General features: G+C 35.6%; 1 protein-coding gene and 1 long non-coding RNA gene across 3 annotated transcripts in view; one reads left to right on the top strand and one right to left on the bottom strand.

Moving 5' to 3' along the window:
- LOC139994055 (uncharacterized) overlaps window positions 1-11,636 on the top strand; it is a 56,633-nt gene extending 44,997 nt beyond the window's left edge. Inside the window, exon 5 of the long non-coding RNA XR_011801544.1 lies at window positions 11,362-11,636. This is a non-coding gene — a long non-coding RNA (uncharacterized lncRNA). The remainder of the gene's footprint in view (window positions 1-11,361) is intronic.
- Window positions 1-22,810, bottom strand: part of Rpl32 (ribosomal protein L32) — a 253,542-nt gene that overhangs the window by 80,981 nt on the left and 149,751 nt on the right. The gene's annotated exons all lie outside the window — the stretch shown is intronic.

Below are 22,810 nucleotides of genomic sequence, written 5' to 3'. Positions count from 1 at the left end.
AACATTCTTTGCCTTTGGTAATTTGGAAATTTAGGAAGTTAGAAGTTTCAAAGATTAGAAATTCGAATATTTAAATACTCTAAACTCAGAGAACATAGCAATCAGAATATATTTGTGCGTCCAGAAATTGGACATTCGTAAATTAAAAATCTGAACATTCAAAGGATTCTTTCTCAAAAAATTAAATACACGCAAATGATGAAATTAAAATATGAAATAATTGAATCATAATTACTCAACTGATCAAACTCTCGCAAACAATATATATCTTTGCAAAATAACAAATAAATAAAACTCTTAAAATACAAGACAATGTGTACACAGATCTTCGAAAATTTAAGTACAACTTTTCAAAATGCCGCGCTTAGCCTCGAAATTCGTGTAAGCGTTCTTCAATTTACGTTAACAAATGTTACGTTCAGAGGATTAAACCCGGCGAGGTCTGTGCTCAGGTGCGATTCATTTAACGAAAAGACAAGTGGAGTGTCTGACTGGCGACTGACGCCACTTGCCGAGGAAACGAGAAATTAAAAAGAAAAGTGCCTCTCGTTAAAGGGGAAAGCCTCGACTGGCATCGAACGTTCAAACATCCTTTTCTTTCTCATTTCATTCTTTTAATTACCCTTCACCGACGTCTGAACTCAACTTCTGGGCGAGAGTCATCGATTTAGAGATTATATTAAGCACGCATTTTCCCTCAATTACACTTAAACTCAATTACCCCAGGAGAAAGAATGGAAGAAGGCGAATTTAAGATTGAAGTAAAAACGTAATTAACTTCTCGAGGATGAAAGTGTTAGGAGTTGGAAAAGAACCTGGCAAATTAGCTTGCTTTCATAACTCGACTGTTTTACATTAAGCATCGAGCATTAATTTTCAATATTCTGAAATAAAGAGAAACATGTGTCCCCGTATAGAGTGGTACACTATATACATTGTCCTCGTTTTGAGCAATGCAATTTGAAATTATTAACAACGACGCAAGTTTATGCGACACATTAATTACTTTCGCTGCGACACCCTTGAAACCGTTCGTGCTACGTGCAACTAGAGAATCAACGTTTCAAAGCTACTGTATTTAGATATTTTCATAGAGAATGTAAATTAATAACACGCATTCTCGTTCGTAAGTATTAGAATAAAGAAACGAATACATTTGAAAAATTATTAGAAAATTATTGTTTTCTTTGAAATTGTACGCTATAGAAAAAAAAAAAACACATTATGGTATAATAAAAATTGTTGTCGCTATCACAGTATAATAAATCTTCGGTCCAGTAGGTGATACAAACAAGTATCATAAGTAGCACTATGATAACATTAATTTAGTGGTTAGATAGTTTCATTTATATCTATCGTAAATGATATCACGAGTTCACAGAATTTTCTATGTAATTCATCTTAATTTTTTCGCAATAATTAACTGTAATCTGAATAATTTCGAAATATAAATACGTACATCTATGCATTTTTCGCAAGGAACTTCATCAATTTTTTATATTATCCTTCTACTCGTTAAACTTCTCCTCCTTCATTTTCATATTCTGATAAAAATTATACGTTTTTCAGTTTGATTTTTATCCCTTGTTCTCTGACCTCTAGGAGGATCAAATTTATTGCTCGATCCCCTCAAAATACGATTATACGACATAGTTCGATTTGGAAAAAACGATGTTGATAATAATCCGTTAACGAGAGCCGCGCAAATAGCTGCCTGTTGCTGTGTTCGAGAGAATGGAAACGTGGTAGGTCGTTGCTAGCCGGGTTGTGCACCCTGCTCTGCAAGCTGCATCGATCCGTCGCTCTAGCCGGTGCAACAACCCACGCATACTGACCCCATACGTCCTTGTAGTTCGCGGAAGGATCGCTAGGATATGGTGTTTTTGAACCTCGACATTTTCTCGCTTCGTCGGAGCTCGATTATCGCCGATGCCGGTACCACAGCCGGATATCCACCGCAATAAAAGTCGTTAGGGTGACAATTTGCTGAGTAAACGACGATCTGATATTTTTCTTGCCCTTTCACCGCAAAAATTTTCTTCGTTTGATTAACAAATTTTTGGTCTTCCGTATTAAATGAAATATTTTGATAATTTGTGTATATTTTTTGAAGCCTTCTTTAATATCTACTAATTTATGTTTAATATCTATTTGTGATCATGTTTTTAGTAAATTGAATTTGGGTACTTGCTTATCATTTTTTATACTCCTGTATTTAATATACATTTTTCGCGATTGATTCCTACGAACTTCGATTTTTATGCTCGCAAGTTCACGATAACAGTTATCGTTCCGACTGTTCGACAGCTATCGATTCGCGTTCACGTTCTTAGTAGCGGACTATTGAGCCGCGAAACGATTACCATTCGAGCATCGATACGCGTACTATATAACGCTAATGAGTATAAATACAAATTTCATTCTTGGAACTCAGAAAACCAAGCATAAAAGCATTGGATATTTTTAAGGGCGAATGAAATTTGTAATTGTTTCACGGGTTAGTTATCCTTTGCGATAAGAAAATATAAAAAACAAACTTCTCACGAAGCTAATAATGAAAATGCGTTTTTGTAGCCCCCTCGGGAGAAACTAACAGCCTCAATTAGACGCGATTATAAATACTTTCGATCTAAACGATCGATAACGAATGTGCAATTAAGGAATATTGACAGCGAGAGAACAGCTGCTTTCGTCATTCTGATGAGCTAAAGCTTATTTTGATCAAATTTGACCTCCTGTTATCGAGTATGTGACACTTGTATAATAAACTCTTGAATATGTGGAAGGTTATATTATATTAAATGTGAAGAATATGGAAAATGATCGGATGATGTGTAAAGGTCTAGTCAATAACTTGTTTTGAAAATTGAACTTCGATCGAAATATGTAAATATATTGAAATTGTTCGTGTAAAGGAAAGATGAGAGGCAAGATGTCTAAAATAAATTATATAGAATCAATTAAAATGCTATTTTATTTATCAACGTATTTAATATTACCGCGTTTACGTACTATACTTAAATTAGCTTCGAGTATATTACGTTTAATAGTACTTTCGTACAACTATATATGTATAAAATTGATACTTATTTACTTAATTGATCTTTTGTACTGCACTTTTAAGGGTACGTTTTACTATATAGAAGAATTTCGAGAAAATTGTATCTCCTAACTTGGAATGTTTGACCGTTTAATATAGTACAGTATAACGCAGAAGGGTTCTTTCTAAAGAATTTGGTATCTCTAAGGATCCTGTGGTATTGATGTTCATTCAAAGCCTTTATGTAACTTGTCTAGGAATTCCTTTGATAACGAGAGGGTATCCCGAGTTGCGAACACGTGCTGAGATACATCAAAGAGGAATTTTATATCAAATATTCAAGGTTACGATAAATTCAAATAGTTATCTATTTAACGTTAAAACTATGTATCGATTTAGGAAGAAAGAAAAAGAATACGAAAGGTATACCATAGAAATCAAGATGAGAAATATGTAAACAGAAGCGTAATTCAAAGGAGAATACAAACTGTCAGAAACTTTTGTTTATGTAGTTTGCCAAAAATTACACAAATCCTTAAAAATATTTTGTAAATCAAATTATCAGTCACTTTGGCTATTCTAATGGTTCTAGTATCGATTTTTAAACGGCATTATAATGTTCCAAATTGTAATAGGAAATAGCAATTGTTTCTGTTTTAAAATTAGCCTTTGAATTTGAAGAAAAGGAGGCTGCAACGATTTCGATTCAAAGTTGAAATTAGCGTAGCTGGATTAGTCGAGTAAATAGGACGACATGATGCGAGGAATGAGTTCGAGGTCTTGCGAGGTCGTCACGATGAAATCACCCGGGAATTAGTAGTAGAAAGAAGAGGAAGAAATCTTAGTCACCCGCACATTATTCATACCAAGGAGCCACGGTATAGGAATATCGGTGTTAATCGAGGTTAATATTCAACTTCCGGTGAGACTAACATATCGAGTCGATCAAAATATCCGCCAACCGTGCAAAATGAAAGAAATACAAATATTATCAAATTCCACAATATCTTATTATTCTAATAAATAATTTGTTTCTTAATGATCAAAACTGTAAACTGCTTCTAAATGAGAATAAATGAAAGTACGTCGATCAATTTCGTATTATCAAAGTTGCTTTTTTATTCGCTTTCTCGACATTTTTTAATTTTATCGTAGATCGATATATTCGATTGTTTGAAAATCAAACAATTAATCATAATGCAGTGGATTAATTTGATTTCAGTGTGGCTCATTCTAATATATGAAGAATGTTTCATAAAAATACCTCAGGTTGTCCATACAAAATATGGATCGAATATTCGAAAGTCCAAATTGGACGTTTTAAGCTATACCGTATAGATGTCATTTGTTCAGGAAACTGGGACGATCCAACTAATTCCGCCGATGATCGCGCTGCCTCTCTTATTTATGATGAAGCAGCGTTGAGCGTGTGGCACCTGTGTCTTTACAAGACTGCATCCTACGCGAACTTAATGCTAGTTTAATACTAGCGCGGTCGAACCTTGACACGATTCTTCTACTTCTCATAATTGAGCATGAACTAGCTACAGGCGACCAAACCTCTTCTAGTTAAGTACTTGGTACACAAAACTTAGAATATTCCTTTTCATCTTAGTGAAATTACTGTGGCTTTGGCTTATTCTTACCGTCACTCTGCTAGCTTGTTACATTTTCAAGTAACTTTCCAGGCTTTCTAATTAGCGATTTTAATAACTTATCATATGCTTAATACTATTTATAGAATGTCGAATAAAACATATACGTTTGCTGCACGATTTCATTGTGGTATACTCTAATTTATCTGTGCTATTAATAATAAACCTTTGTGCTATTATTATCATCCGTTAAAACGAATATCGTCAACCCTGTTGATATTCCAAAGAGAACTATAGAATTGCGAGTTTCTTTTACCATACTAAAAGAAGAAAAAGAGAAGAGAAATAAGCATACAATTATGTCAACAAATTCGTCATGAAAAATTGATCTTTCCGCGCCGATGATCATCCTTCGTCACCTTTGTCTCGTCCATTAGCCCACGCTTCGTTCTAGATCGTCCGTGTGCCAGTATATGCTTTGTGTATATAATATCGAAGTTTAGTCCAGCAAGCAGACCTTGGCACCGTTCTTCGGTTGGTCAGGGTGGCTAGGTGAAGCAGCGGCCGGCAAGAATGTCGCGTAAGACCTTAACAATTATTTAATAATTCCCGGTCGTCCTTAATTTCGCGTTAACACGAACATGCCACGGCGGCTAATTAAATGGGCCGGATCGAAACAAAAAGACGGCTCTCTTGTTACGTGCGTTCCATTTCTAACTACAAGCATCAAAATGCAACGAGCTCGCGTCAATTACCGTCGTTCAAATGGAAATATGTATTTACGATTGCCGGTTGTATTGTCTATTTGATTCTTTTGTTCTGGTCGTTACTCTGTTTCTTTGCTCTTGTTACCTTTGCTTTCGGTATTCAGCATTGGTTCGATGGACTTTCCGTGCCAAGAGAGCGCTGTTAATCTTTTCAGAGGACGTTTTCGCTCTGACAAATATACACAGCGATCTGTGCAATTGTTTCAAGTCGTAACTCTTTTCCTAGTGTCGCTTTAAAATGTTTACAATTTTGTAAATCTATATCGAACGGAGCGATCAATTGGCTAGTAATTCGCAGTAAATAGAATTGAGTTTTCTTATTAAAATTTGTTACTGTTATACGATACAAATTTAACGTACAATACAATATACATTTTATATGTACAATATGTCGAAGTGGTCACCACTTCTAAGAAAACTCTACATCTGGTCTTTTTAGTTTTCTCAAGCACCGAAGCCATCGACAGCGTATAAACAAAAGACTTGGACGAAGGCAGACCATAAATAGTAGACAGGCGACGATGGCTTCGGGGCTTTCAGTCATAGGGTAACACTGCTAGCGTGCGGATCGGGACCAGCTTAAATTATATTCCTATTTGTACTTACACTTCTGTATTAAAATATATTTTCTATTTTACAATTTATCCACGCGTTCCTCTGTTCATACGTCTAATAACCTCAACACAATACAATGTATTAGGTTGTCCGAGAAGTTCCTTTCGTTTTATTAAGGAAATAATGCATGCACAAGATTTTCCGTTTTATATTATTTCATCGAATTACATATGATCGATTTTGTTCTATCAAAATAAAGATCACAACGTTCGACAGATTAGGTTTCATGTTTCTATAAAAATGCGTCGTTGTAAAAGACGTGTCAGTAGAAGAAAGATACTTTTCAGACAAGCTAATACATTTTATGCAATGATTTTTAGTTGTTTTTAGAAGTGAATGACACTAACATTTGGTTATTGACTATTGTTGCATCTTCAGTGACGTTTTGAAATTTATACAATAAAAATACTTGAAGATATTTCGATTAATATTTTAGGATTAATTTTAGACAACAAACAGATTCTTTTATTTTTCATAATTTCGTTATCGTCGAAACTGATATAATCGACGTTGGCGTATGCCATGTACAGAAGTTTCGATTACTGGACAAGCCTTGACAAGGATGGATCGTAAACAGAGAGACGATTATCGATTGCCATCCGTGTCGTAATTCATTGCAAATGGTTTTAGAGGGTATTCTATCCCCCATAAAGTGCACCCTTGACTGGGAATTACCGTTCAATGCGGTACAGCTTTTAGGAATATTCGCTGGCTGGCTGGCTAGCTGGAAGGGTTAATGGTTTAATTAATTTTGCGCTGCTTTCGCCCCTCTAAGCCAATTAACCACGGCACTTCCGTCTTGCTCGACTAAATGACGCCTGGCACGAAGAAACAACTGGGAGGAAAAATTCAATCCAATGATCATTCCTAATAAAATCTGTTAAATCTTCCAACTTTTTCTTAAAGACTGTGTTTTCATCGTAATATTTTGTCCATCAACATATAGTTTCTACGTGACAACAATTTTTTTCCAAATTGTAAGATAACATTGGAAAAATCTTACGACCCTTTAACTTATGGCAGAGCCCTTCTTCCTTATAAAAAAATCTAAATTGATTAAGTTAAATTGATTTGTTCAATTTGCTTCATGTTAGTTACGTTAGAATTTATTTTACAAGAATAGTGTAGGTGAGATATATTTTTATGACCACAAAAATTATTATTCGTACCAGAAATTAATGAAAAAATTAATTGAAAAATTCACAAAAATTTTACTCAGCTTCGTGTAATAGCCCTGAATGCCATCGAAAGAATTTTCTGTTTTATCGTACATCGACGTGTGAGAAAAATATGTTATAATATTCTTCAATGGAACGCTGCTTAATGGGTCAGAGGAATGTTAACGAGTGAAAGGGCTAACGTGTAACGAACAAAGTTGTTCCATGTTTCCCGCAAGCTGCAAGATAACCGATCTGTCTTCCATCAAACGGGAGATCACCTGTTTGTTTCGTTGGATGACGATCATCTGGTATGCGACAGATACAATGTGGTTCGCTTCAAATCGACGAAGGACGATTTCTCTTCTTTTCGTCACCTTGTAAAAGAGTCTGTGCGCGGGAAGTATCAGGACCTTGAAAAGGGGGTCGCACCTGCATCCCACCGTTCCTCGGGGTATTTCCATGCTTTCCACTTCAAATAGACAGATCTGGAAAGTCGTGTAACTCGATAAGCGTAAAAAGCTGATTCTTATCCAAAAATGTTTCCTTTGTCGAATACTTACATAGTGATAGAGAAAAAGGACTCTTAAAGATTTATTAATATTAGGATTTCGGGTATTCTGGTTGACGATGTTCCACCTGCTTCGAGAACCAGCTTCGCTTCGTGTTAAGAATGATTTGTTAGAGACATGCTTTTTAAACGCTCAAGGTGTGCGATAAGTTTCAGATCGTCTTCTTTACTGTCATATTTTTTCAATCGCTGTTCAGCCAGAAATAATTCTCGTAAACGAAGGGTAATGGTGTCTGCGTTAAGACACGAAATATGGGAACGGGTATAGGAAACACGATCCTGTGCGTTCAAGAGACAGTAAATTTTAAAACGATGGTTGACGATGCCTCTCGAGTCTCGTGAATTCGTAAAATAGAATTTCTTCGATGTGGCATAACTCGCGCGAATTTGACGAATTCATGAGATCGCAGCATTCTCATTTGCGTTATGCTTTTTTTAGTAGCTAGTTAAATTAATGCACATGGTTTTTATTTAAATCCCAATTGTATGGTCGCAGGTGATGCTTGGAGGTTCGTGTTAGATTTTGAGTCGGATCATTTAATTTCAGGATATTCAATTTTGCTTAGTATTCTATATTTTTTGCGATATGAACCATCAATCGATAACCATAGATAACATGAAATAAAAAACAATTTTAATAATATGGGATTGATCCACAACAACAAATTGAATCTTAAAACTGTTTGCATGTAAAGAAATAAAAGTAAGAAAACGTAACTGTTGAAAATTGTGGATCTTAATCGGCGAAATAAATGTGTTATGTATATAAATGTGATTTACAAGATCTTCATCGATATACGTTTGCACGCGTGTCAGCACTCTCTTTGTCTCATCATCTTCTATACCACACTACCAACGGAACAGTTGCATTCATCTGTTTTACGAGACGTTGTGCACGCACATACTCCAACACACTCGTACTCATATATGCGTGTCACTACTACGCGGCTAATCTAGTGTAGCACATAAAATTACACATATCTGAATAGTAACTTTTCTCGTTTTTCTCCAGTAGTCTACAATTTTCATGTTAGTTGCGATTCCAATAAGATTAAAAGAAAGTCGGAGGTTACAGGTTGCTTTGCAATCTCATGGTATCACGTTAGATTTCTCTTCGTCGAAAAGTTATTTTTGTTTGATCCTTTTGGTCCAGGGGACTACGCGTTTCAACATCAGATGAAATAACGTGGCTCGTGGCTGTTTTTTGGGTGCGTGGAGGGCTGGCCGCCTCGTTTGGCGTCGAACAGGGCGAACGGGACGGCGAAGTGTGAATACAACGCGTGGTATACATCGAATAAAAAACGAGCAGGTGGTTCGGACACGGACAACAGCGGTTGCCCAGTCTCGTAACACCTGCCACAGCGAAATGCTTTTTACAAGATATCAAACTCGTGCCTGACATCTTGCCTTTTGCGGGATCTCGGTCAGGATCGATCCACCTTATCCCTGTTTTGCGACGAAAACGTAACTCAATGTAGGCCAATTAAGTAAAATATATTTTTCAAGAAAGATACCATCGTTGTCAATGCTTCGTGCGTGTCAACTCATTCCGAATAAGATATTTTATTCTCAACCACGTTCAATATCCACCTACATTGTTTTTTATTTCTTTCAAATGTATAATTAATATTATATCAAATATATAATTGCAAATACACTTGAGGAAATAGACTTTTCCAAGTTTCTAGTTTATACAGTGGCTCACGAAGTATATTAAATACTCGAACGCTTATCACGGCAAATTTATATTTATATAATATATACATGTATTACATATATATGTTATGCGTGTTATGTAAAACGTTTCGAACTTTCATTAACACTGCAATGAGACACGACTATCGTGATTATATCGATGTGATTTGGGAACAATCTGAAAACGTATATAGAAGTTACAAAACATTTATTGCAAATATACAAGATGTATCAGATTAGATTAGATACTTCAATTGATCTAATGGAGTGCATGAAATAGTGTACAGAACATTGAGTGTACACATTGAGTGTACAGAACATTCGGAGAAACGATACGATTACGAGAAACGGAATTAAACGGTGAAACAGACTTTGATTCTATGACGAAGCAAAGAAGAAAGGAATTTAAGTTTATATATGTTTTTTCAGAGATTTCATATTTCTATTCGGGAGAAATTCTGTTGGAAATATATGAAAATTGCAATAAGCTCGCGAGGTCGGAAGAGGATAAACTTTTCGTTCGAAAAATTTTTAATATTTGCAGAGGTGAAATGTACTCGCGTACCGTTCGAATTATTGCGTTTTATTTTTTGATATTTCACTTTTCTTCTTTAGTTTGCCGTAGTCGATCGTTTCAATCGTCAGTGCCTTGTTTCAGGCAAAATTCCAATCCGAAAAGTGTCGATTTTGGTTTAGCAATTAACAAGAAATTTAATTACGTGCCAGTCATGCGCCAAACACTGAATTTCGAGTTAAATGGTTGACTCGATAACTCGAGCGTGATGCTGTTGCATCGTCCTGGAAGTCACACAGGTTGTCCGCTCTCTTTATCGTCACATTTTTCATTTATCTATTGTTTACGATTTATTTGCAATCAGAATATTTTGTCCAAACGGTTTGGAAAATAACCTACGGTTTATTTGAATCAAGCGACCTTCATTAAAATTGCAAACTTACTTGTCGATAATGATTCATTTAATTTTCAAACAGTTGGAAATTCAAAAACTTGAATATCAAACGACATAGAACTCGAATAATCTATCCATTATTCATAAATGATTTTTTAATTGTGCAAACGATAAAACAGTCGTTGGTTTGGATTAAATGAGTGACATTTATTAAAATTGCAAGTTACTTACGAATAATTATTTACTTTATCTTCCCTTCGAAAAGATTCGCAAAATTCAAAATTTCAACATATCGAACTTGAGAATTAACAAATTTTGATATTAACAGATTCAAAGAGTTAGAAATTTAAATAATTGAATGCTAAAGTATTTGAATATCTCTATATCTAGGAACTCAAAAGTTCTAAAATTCGAATGTTGGAAAATCCGAAATCTTGAAAATTACAAAAATTCGAAAGATTAGAAATCAAAGAACATTTAACAAAGCTCCGCTGACTGTTTCTACGATTAAACTGCGGACGTTCGCGCGCTCTTATATTTCTACGAACAAAATTAAAGAAACGCATCTAAACAGAGATTTGTCTGTTAAACATCAAATATAGTAAGTGCTCTGCTTTAAATATCATATATATTTTTCTATATTATAGAAGATTCTTCGAATCTCAAAATCGAATTAAAAAATGTCTCAATATCCGCCCTCTATTTATTATGCTTTTGTCAATAATCCATAGAATCTATTAGGTTGTTGGCAAAGTTTCCTTCGTTTCATAAAGTGATAACAGATGAACAACAATCTGTTTTATATTATTTTGTTGAATTAGGTATGATCCATTATTATGTTCGTGCATAATTCAATAAACTAATATAAAACAAAAAACATTGTGCGTCTATTATTTCCTTATAAAACGAAAGAAACATTTCGGACAACCTAATACCACGTCTCTAAATAGCTCGCAGGTCGTCTTTAATGCCACGATTGAAGAATAACAATTCGTGGATTTTGGGTAGAGCAGCCGAGAAATCAGCATGAGGCATCAATCAAACAATATATCATAGGTTCACGCATGGCGCGTGTGACCTACATAGACGGCAGTAAAATGTGTTCCCGACAGTCATGTGCCAAACGCAGGATTCGGGGTGTCCGTCTGGCGTGACGACCCAGAAAATCGACTCGTTGTTGCGTCGCTCATGAAACACCTGGCCGCCTTCCTGACGCTGCGTGCGTTTTACGATGACCCTCGACAGTCAACTAGGCCTTGACCAAATATACGAATTATTAAAAATGAAACATTTAATCTGCTTGACTGATAATAACGGCCTGGCATATCCGTTTCGGAAATTGTCTTTCCCTTAGCTGCCGATCCAATTATTCGTTTCCGACGTGGGGCTCCACTTTTCCTTCGTTGACTTTCCTTCTCTTTTTAGGGGACGTTTATTTTTATCATTAAAGACGGCAGGTACGATTGGATGGATTTATTTCCGTATAATACGAGGACCTTTCCTTTTTTGAGCGAGGAAATTGCTTTGACACGAGCGATTCGAGCTAGATAAATGGCAGGCTAAAAATCATACTGGCATAAGTCAGGATACTGAGAATTTCGATTTAGTCACGTTATAACCCTATTCGTTTTCCCGAATTATATCCCTGTGACTCTCAGATATCCAAGTGTACTCGCATTACTTTTCCCATTGAATTTCTCGATAATGTTATCGAATGAACTTTAATGTTTCTAAAGTTTAGGTTTACGGATAGTCAATTGACGTTGAGATATTAATGTCACAGTCAGATTGAAATTTACAACCTTCTCTTTGTACTCTCTATGAGTCACTTGATATTAGAATTTAACATGTGTTTGGTGTTTACGAAGATAGACATGAACTTTAATCCAGCCAATTACGTCTAATAGTTATACATCTCGTTTCATTTTGGAAATTATTTATTTGCTTTCTGACAAAGAACTTCAACCCTTCAACGTTTTATACCTGAGACTCACTTTCGTTACACTGTGAGTTTCTTACTAGAAAATTGTTGCTTTGAAAATTCTTATCGATGGATCACGCGGATTCATGTTTTTCTCAACATAACTAAAGAAATAAATTATGAGCAGAGACACGTTTCATCTATTGAATATTATAATGAGTAATTTACTCTGCATATTTTATACGGTTTTGCATTCTATGATTTTTTCTCCGTATCTGAGTCTCCCTCGAGTGCATAAAATTCCGCTGTCTAGATATAAAAATACTTGATGAATTTCTCCTGAAATTCCACGAGTATCTTGGAAATCGAGCAACGACCTCGAACGAACAGGATGATCAGGCAGGTGGCCGACCTGTGGTGTTCCGAAAAACGAAGATGTCCAATCACTACCTTGGGCGGTGGTATTGGGTTCGACCTGGTCGAGACTCTCGCTTTCGACTCTCCAACAGTCGCCATCCTGATTGCGAAAACATCGAATCGAGATTCTGGGTCGAAATCGAAAATCCCGATCGCCATCGACCAGGTTCTTATAGGTACACGTAACAGAGTCGATGAAAGTTGCAGCAAATTGAGAAGTTACAATGGCAATAATAAAGATTTTCACTAAGGAGAAGAAATTTATACTATACTTTTCGAAATAGCAATTGTTACACTTCTGTAAACTTTGCTATGCTTTTCTTTATTTTTTCCTGATAAAAGATCTTTAGATTTTAATTGCTCTCTTGAAATCTGAAGAATATATCCTTCGTTTGGATTAGAATAAAAATATCAATTACTCTTTAATCAAGGATAATTTGTTTAAAGGATAACTATGTCAATTATCCTTAAATTGACGATAAATTGATTTAACCTTCCGTGGGCAGTCGCATATTTTCCACTTTTCGCAACCAAAGTCGTTTACATTCACGATTAATCTTTCTATCGTTCTTGGCTTTCGAAAGATCTGACAAAATTCCGAGATACTTATCAAAGTCACTATTTTAGTGTATGATTGATTTTTCAGACGAATGTTTGAAGGATTAATTAGGAAAAATAAGAATTCGGAAGAAAGTTTAAAAAGAACGAGAATCGAAGGAGAAAAGAAACGAGAGCAACCTTGCAGATTTCGATTATTTTTTCCTATACAAGTTGCCAGCGATTAATCTTGGTTTCCCAGATATTTGCGAAAGACTGTCGCTGCTGATTCCGTGAGTTCTGAATATAATCGCGCGTCCGTGGCAGCATATGCGTCGATGTTGGTTGCCTTACGTTATACTAATATGCACTCACGCTCTGCTATAGGATTTCATTTGCATTACAGCAGTAGGGTAAGGCGAATCTCAAAAAGCTTCTCAGATTTTAGCATAACAAAAATCAGTTTCAAGGATTCATCAGTGCTTACTTTTCTTTAGGGAACAGAGTCAGCATTTCTTCTCCCTTCCTTTTCCTTCCAAGACATTAAAAAATGAAATTTCACGCAGATATAAATGAACCAGCTTGCCCATTGGTGGATTAATGGAGAAATATCAGTACGTTTAACTTGTATCCTTAATCAACGATACTTTATCCTCCAAAAATATGGAATAGATCTTATAAGCAGACTCGATTATCGATTGTGACCTTGTTCGATTAGCCGTTCGTTGCACCCTTATGGTACTCCACCATTTTGAATTCTTGTTTTTTTTTCGCCATAGGACCACCCGAAAGAGGTGCATCCATCCGGGTAGGCAAGGGTAACTCGAGATCCTGAGGTGTTCATGCTGGTACTCGATGTCAGGGGTCTTCCGTTCCTCTTTGTTTCTCAGATGAACCTTCGATCAGACGGACTTTTTTAGAATATTCAAGATATATGGAATACTTCATTAATATTATTAATTAGCGCATTATTGATATTCAAAGGATTCGTGATCACACTTTAGTCAAAAAAGGAGCAGAATTTTATTACATCTGTGTTTGTTAATCTCTCAATGATGGAAAGGATCACATACGAAGCTAAAATTATTTCGTATAAAAATTAGTTGTATCTTCAAGCTGTATCTTCCGAAACTATTGTTGAGGTTGACTGATAGAAGAACGAGTGGATGAATTTGTAATAGAAAAATATATTGAAATAAATAAAGGTATAAGTATAATGCATAAGCGTAAGTTTATGCTGATCCAGATCCTTATTCTCTTAGTGTTACAATACAATGGAATCGATAGGGATATATTTATAGCAAAAGGACATTATCAAAAAAGTTAATCTTATAGCTTTAGCTAAAGGCTACAAGGAATATAAATAGAAATCTGTTTGTTAGTTCCTTCATTCCTAGACCTTGTAATCCAAGACATAATGTATATTCAAGGGTGCAATAATATCCACCTCTCCTTATTTAGAATATTTTTGTTTCACTAAATTCTATTCTCTGTGTAATAGCGGTCTCTAGGTCAGGGATATACATAAATAAAGATGTAGAGTTTTTCTTCAAGTAGTTACTTCAACACCTATGATTTCTCCGAGCTAATATCTTTTATATTTGGTCCCACGATATCCAACAAATTCCTTTTATCGTTTTCTCGTTATATTTTTCTTTTATCCTCGATGAAAGTTTTGCCTGTTGTTATTTAGCCTGGTTTCGTTGTTTATGTTCGTCCGACCTTTCGAAGGCTTCGAAGATTCTCTCGGAAGAGCAACTGCAAGTGTCAAAGCGGTCGAGTAAAATTACCGCGGTTGCGCGTGTTCCACGGCCAATTATTCGACGCGTCCACTTTCTTTTTCGTGTCGTTGAATTTCCATAAACGAGTTGCTCGACGATTCGAGGACGATTCAAAGGCGAGCCCCACTGATGAGTCTCTGTTCTGTATTCGGTGCACGGAGCCAATTATCGGAAGAGTTTCCACGGTACTCCTTCAGCTCCGACCTTGGCTGCATGAATACATGGTCGATCGAAACGTCCCTTGGCCAGATACGATTAGAACGTTTTCAATGGCGTTGCTTCCCTCGTGTTCCGAGAAAAATAATTCCGTCGTTTTGATCTTCGATCAGTGATCTCGTCGCCTCAATTGCCTTAACTATCTCTGTCTCCGCTTGCAGATTATTTATTTATTTATTTGTCGTATGCATCTTGTATCTATGTTTGCATATATTCCAATAACGAAACATACTTATCTCTATTTAAGAAAAAAAAAAATTAATTTTTGGCAGGTTTCCTAAAAGCAAACAACTCGAAGTACCAGGAATTTTATAAAAATGCTAATTTTTCTCTTAAGCATCGTAATATTTAATATTAATTGATATTATAACTAGCGTATGGACGTACTGATACAACGATTAATCGATGGATGAAAACTTCAATTGATAACTGGTTTCTCTATTTCGAATACCATTTAACGAAAACATTTCACGTATTTGTTGCTGATAGTTAAAGTTACCGATATCCTGTTGATCATTTAAATGATCACGAGCGAGATTTAACCTACATACGTATTCTGCCACGTGTCGTACAGACTGGCAGAACTTCGTGATCTCTTGTTATTATATAACAAACATTAAAATGAATGCACCAAGTGCAAATGTATTTTTTTTTCTTTGTTTCTCTACTCTAGCGATAAAAAGTTTCGCAGGAAAATAAGCGAATCGGATAATTATCCGATTTACTATAAAACAAACAGAATGAATCGTATCGCTTCGAAACGAAGAACGTTTAATCGTTAGCATCAATTTGCCTGTATAATTTTATTATTTTTTTTTTTATTATACATTCGAATTTTTTTTATATAACCATTTCAATAAAAGCAATTCTTAAATTTGTTTTTAAACATAATTCATTTCTTAAACTCAACTATTAATCCAAGAGTTCTACGTTTTATAACTTTGAATCTTTTATACGTCACTGACGCCGTTGAGAAATATGGATTTACGCAATTATTAATTTATTTCTAGCGTTTCTGCGCTAACGTAAAACAGCGACACGTGTTTTACCGTTAACTGAGAAATATATCTATGTATTTAATGTTTACGTAATGATGGAAAAACATTTCAGTTACACTTTTTGACTTTTGCTCTTCACAAGCCAAACATTCGCATTATAGCGCTACAATTGATTTTTCCTTACTTACTTATCGTACTTTTATCGTGTATATTTGATAGTAACTCTTCAATAGGCGTGGTGATAAATTATTAATAAATGAAGAAATTAATTAATTAAGAAAAACCTAGTAACTGATCCTGGATATAAAAATTATCAAGGTAAGAATAATTTTTAAGGACTTACGTCAGACTTAAAGATACAGAAATCCGTAGAATGCATATAGTACGCCAACGAAATATACAAAATATCTAAAGTATAATACTCGTCGCAACATCGCATATGCATATATGTATATACATATATATTTACATATTTCCAATTCATTCGCTCATTCCTATGCCTATTTAACATTTACCGAACAAGATAAATCTCCGCGTAATTTCAATCTTTTCAATTAAGAACATAAAAATACGAATTTGCATAAAAATCCGCAATCTAGCGATCGTCCTCTCGCCCCTTTAGTTTAAAGCCGTCACCTGAATGTTCCAAATCACTCGATATTGATCGATCTTGATGCACTATCTGCTATACTGATGGCAAGGGATCCCCGGCATTTTCCATAATGAGGGTTGCAGTTTATTCTCGTGGTCGATCAACAGGTTGGGCCGTTTGTGAGACGCAGAGAGACAGACGTTGGCGGTGGCGGCGGCGGCGGTTAGATCGCGTAGTTGGAAAAGGCCAACGTGGCCTATACCTCGTGTCAGTCGTGTGCAGAGGCGGCGCGAAAAGGAGGGGGGTTGTAAGCCGCCTCGTACAAGGGCAAACATACAGGCTGGAGGGTGGCGTAAAGCGAAAGGGGTTGCCCTGACGTCAGGATGACGCAATGCCGGTGCAACCCCTCTCGCCTCGTCGCGCATCTCCGCCCTACGACTGACATTGACACTGCTCGAGCATCGATCTGTCCTCGAACGAGGTGAGAGCCGAGGCTGGCGAGGGTCACCGCGACCGTTTCACCGGCGTTCTTCCATCGGAGGTCATCGAAGTGATTTACCTCCTCGGTTCTATTAAGCGGAACGCTATCGATTCGACGACGGTTCCGCGAGAGAGCGTCAAATCAACGCGATTGATAAGGCTAGATCGACGTTTATATGGAATCGATGGACCGGCAACGGCCGAGAACCGGATGGAATTGGAAGCAGATTCTCGCGAAGTCACGAACTGAGAGTTTGTTGATTCAGAGCGCGACGAGTTGGTGTGCAGCTTGTAGATGATTCGTAGGTATGAATTCCGTTGATCTACGAATGACAGATTTTTAGCGTTTTTAAAGGAAAGAGTATACTTTAGACTAGAATAAATTTTATTAGCGATATCGATTCCTGGGAAAAAGAATTTTTGCAAATTTTACTTGATTTTCTATAGGTAGGTACGTATGTTAACATGTAATTTGAGTTAATATGAATGTAGGTATATCTTGAAGGAGAACGATGCGCCTTATGTCTATTAATGTTTACGATTAAATGTTCGAAGATCGATACGAGAAATTCATCCGAAAGAGTTATTTCCTCTGTGACTGTTGAGAGGCAAAGAAACGTGAAAATTCCTTGCGTATTGTTAGTAACTTCTAGAATGATTTACCTTCTTGATTCTATTATAGGAACACCGATCGATTCGTTGACGCCAGTAACGAGAATATAAAACGGCCGATTGTATTTAGAAGGTCCACACCGTTAATGTCGAGGGTAAATAGCTCGAACGAAACGAGGCACGTCTAATTTGCGCCCCTAACTCGTTAATACCGAGCTTATAATACCTGCTGATGCTACCCTTGGCAAATATACGATTCCGCATAAAAAATTCATTAACCGGTTTTTCAAACCCCTTCAACCTTAGAATATTGCTAATTATTTCGTGTCTGACCGACTGTTTTATTTTGGTTCCAATGATTCTCTCTCTCTCTCTCTCCCCTTTTGAAAGAATCAGCACAGCATCGAGTTCAAGGCTCTCTTCGCCACGCCACATGTTGATTTTATTAATGCGTAAAGCAACGTTAATTTTATGTGCATCTAATTACGTTAATGGATTTTTCCACAGCTTTTCTTAATACATATTTGTCATCGTCGAGTAAAAGTAGAATCTCCTTTATTTACGATTTAATTCGAGGTCTATCGAAATGTTTCTTTTACGACACGTTAAATGATTAAACCCATCGTTTGGTCATTCATACTCGAAGAATATAAATATACGAATGGATATACATGGCTAGATATTTTATAGTCAGGGTATTTCCATGTTGTATTTATAAGGTCGCTAACATTAGTGATGCATATTACTCGCCGCACGGAAACACGCTTGTGCTATTATTAAATAGCCTAGATTTTACTATGAAATCTTCGAAATGAGAGCTACTAATGAGTAACGCTGGTAATTATAATTGGACTATAAGCTTATTATAGTGTCCGTTATCAGTCTGGATGTAGGATATAGACTTAAAATATAGACTCCTTCCTCTGTATATACATTCTCTTAATATACATTCAGTGACAATAATAATAATAGCAAACAATTCTTGTGAATAAACAGGATGTGAATTTGTAAGGAAATATTGTAAGGATCAACGAAAGTAATAAGAATATTAATGTATTAAGAAAATCATACGCTTTGATATTTCAAAATTCTTTCAGAGAAAGGATTCTATATTCTAATTCTTTAAGAATTTTGAAATATTAAAGCGTATGATTTTGTTAATACATTAATATTCTTATTACTTTCGTTGATCATTATAATATTTCCTTACAAATTCACATCGTTCTTGCATAACAATATTAATGTATTAACAAAATCATACGCTTTGATATCATAACATTCTTATAGAATTAAAATATAGAATCCTTTCTCTGTAAGAATTTTGAAATATCAAAGCGCATGATTTTATTACTTTCGTTGATCGTTACAATATGTCCTTACAAATTCACATCGTTCTTACATAACAATATTAATGTATTAACAATATTAATGTGTTAATGTATTAACAAAACCATACGCTTTGATATTTCAAAATTCTTATAGAATTAAAATATAGAAACCTTTCTCTGTAAGAATTGTGAAATAACAAACCGTATGATTTTGTTAATACATTAACACATTAATATTGTTAATACATTAATATTGTTATGTAAGAACGATGTGAATTTGTAAGGAAATATTGTAACGATCAACGAAAGTAATAAGAATATTAGTGTATTAACAAAATCATGCACTTTGATATTTCAAAATTGTTACAGAGAAAGGATTCTGTATTTTAATTCTATAAGAATGTTGTAATATCAAAGCGTATGATTTTGTTAGTACATTAATATTGGCATTACTTTCGTTGATCGTTACAATATGTCCTTACAAATTCACATCCTGTTTATTCACAAGAATTGTTTGCTATTCTTATTATTGTCACTGAATGTATATTTACCCCTATCGTCGGATAGCTCTTAGTGATTAATGGTATTGACCGTAAAAGTTTCGTCATACGAGAATACGAGATCGTCTTGAAAGTGGAAATTCGCGAGATTCGATGATCCAGCAATTTCTCTGGTCCGGTGACACCTTTATCGAAGATTCACTTACGCTTTCGTATTTATCATTTTAATGGATGGAAGGCTGCGTTACAGGGATACAGAAGTGGTTTCGAGGGGATGCAACACGCTGCATGGCAATCCCGCGAACACGTGCCAAGGTTAACCTATCGTTGTTTAAGGTCAGGGGAGAGTCTCCTTTTCAAGGATGCTAGAAAGAAACTCGTGAAACCGTGAAGACGAAACGTTCCGAACAGATAATAGAACATTCCCGTCGACAAGCAAAAAATTCACCCCTTTTCTCGACTCTCTAATCCTTCGTCGCGTGCTGTCGAAGATGTTTGATGTAAATGTTCGATAACAAAGAGACGAAGCGCGTCGTTTCGTATAAAATTGTACGACAAACGATCAGAAATATTGCGCAAGCTTACGTTCCATTGGCTCGAGAATAAAAATAACAACGCTGACGAAATCGTGATGTTAAATTGAAAAAAAGGAACATCGTGAGATATTCGATCGAGAAGTTTGATAAATTAAAAACTTTCTAAATGGCAAAGAGCTTTTTCGTAACGACTAAATGAGATTTTTTTCGTAACGAAGAGATTTAGCATGGGATTGATGTCGATCGGGAAAAAAGTATAACGACGTTGTTATTTTAGATGTCCTACGCACAGTTCCAGATATGAGTGTGTTTTTTATAACAATGTACGTAGGCGTCGTGGCGTAGGGGAACATTAATTTAGCTATTGATAACCTCTCACGACCTTGGCCTTGCTCGATACAACAAACTGCTCGCATTCGATCGAGATGATTCACACGTGCTCCTCGAGCCTTCTGATATTTTTAGAGGCTGATCGACTCATTTTTTGATCGAGCTCTTCGATCCTCTTCATAAAACATAAAGCGAAAGAATTTGGGCGTGTCCAAGTAGAAAATTATTTATTTGTATACTAGCTTGCACGAATTAAAACAGTATATAAATAAACAAACAAATAAACAAATCAATAAATAAATAAATAATATTAAAGTGGTAATTTTTCTATAGAACGTAAGAAGTATAATGGAAAGATAAATTTTTATTTATAATTTAAATAATTATTACATCGACAATATCCTTCAAATATATCGATTAACTATGTATATCACTACCTAAATTCATCAATATTTTTTCATCGTAAAACAGAGTTAGGCAAAAGTTGTAAACCATTTCTACGAACGAATCAAGATAATTTTAGTATAAAGGAGAATCAAACTTTGCTCTTTGTGAAATCAACTTGACAAACGATAACGCCCACAGGATCGAAGAAATCGAGCTGTTCCGGGAACACTGACAAAGAGACCTCCCTGTAGGAGCTTCTTTAATTAAAGAAGCGTATACCAACCTACACTATATAACAACTGTAGGGTAGACCGGGGTCGAAAGTAATAATTTAACTTTAATACGACTTCGCAAAGGGTATTGAATTTAAGATCTCTTTATACTTTGTCGTAATTCATACCACTTCTTCTTCCATTTAAGTTCTGTAATTTCGTGGATAGAATTAATGTTAAACCTACTTGTGGCGCTATATGTGTTGTTGTATTAGATTGTCCGAAAAGTTTCTTTCGCTTTATGAGGAAATAATAGACGCACAATGTTTTTTGTTTTATTTTGTCAAATTACGTACGGTTCATTTTGTTCTGTTGAGATAAACGCCGCGATATTTCACAGACTTGCTTTCACGTTTGTACGAAGGTGCACTGTTGTAAAAAGCACGTTTGCGAAAGAAAGACACTTTTCGGACAACCTAATATGAAATTTTGTGCCTCGAGATTTTACAAATAGTCTGTTATTTTAATACTTTTTTTTTGTAATAAAACAATATATAAATCGCGATTGTTTTTTATTCGCGCGTTTTAAACGGGCTGCGAAAAATAAAAGCCCAAAGAAATGGCAAGTCTGTTTGTATTCCTTAAAAGAAGGGTGGCAAGAAGGGCGAGAAAAGTATAAATTTCCATTCTCGAAGCGTTTAAAGCGAACCATCGTCGAAGCATTTTGAAATAACACGTACTGAAGATGGAAATACAGGAAAGCGCCACGTATGTGATTCATCTAGATGTTGATCCTCCAGAAATAGTGGCGAACGAGTACCATAAACGTTATGCAGCCATATAGCGAAGTACCATTGAACGCTCGCGTAAAACCGCATCTCTTCTTCGTCATCTTCTTCCTCTTCTTCGCGTGTGCTACCCTTTCCCGAACCGCATTCGTTGCTTTGGCATTGAAAGCCGATGAGTGCAAGGAACTTTGCTCTACGACCAATTCTCAACAGCTGGCGTGCCTCCATCTTCGTCACGGAATCTCGATGAGTGCGTTTCAAGATCGTCGAGCTTGAAGATTAACGCTCTCGATGACAGTCCTCGTGAATACGAACGATTTTCGTAACGGCAGTTTCATTGGGATATACGTATATATATATAATATACATGTAGTATGCAACAATGATATATAATAATAGCGAAGAATGTTATTGACAACCGAACTACGGATTTTTATACAAATTCGTATTTTTTATAAACCCAATTAAACAGATGAAATGTGAGTAGAAACTTATTCCACTGAATACTATAACGAATACTATACTTTCGATACACTGTATATCTTTGCACGCTACGAGTTCTTCTACTTTTGCAATTTTAAAAAGCTCACTTTCTGCAAAATTATCGATAGATCCTTATACAATTTCAATATCTTTGCGAAGAGAATTAAAGAAATTAAACCTACATGATAATTTGTTTCGCCTGTTAAAAAATTATGACAAATATTCCTTTCTGCATATTTCATATACTTTTATATATTATATAATATATCTGGGCTTTTAAACTTATCACAAACGCGTATATAAAATAAATACCTTAAAAGGAACCCATAAGACGATTAGCAAAC

Source organism: Bombus fervidus, chromosome 14 (genome assembly GCF_041682495.2).
Source record: "Bombus fervidus isolate BK054 chromosome 14, iyBomFerv1, whole genome shotgun sequence".
NCBI classification, from domain to species: domain Eukaryota; kingdom Metazoa; phylum Arthropoda; class Insecta; order Hymenoptera; family Apidae; genus Bombus; species Bombus fervidus.
Note: the sequence above shows the minus strand (reverse complement) of the source record. Positions and strands in the feature narration are given on the sequence as shown.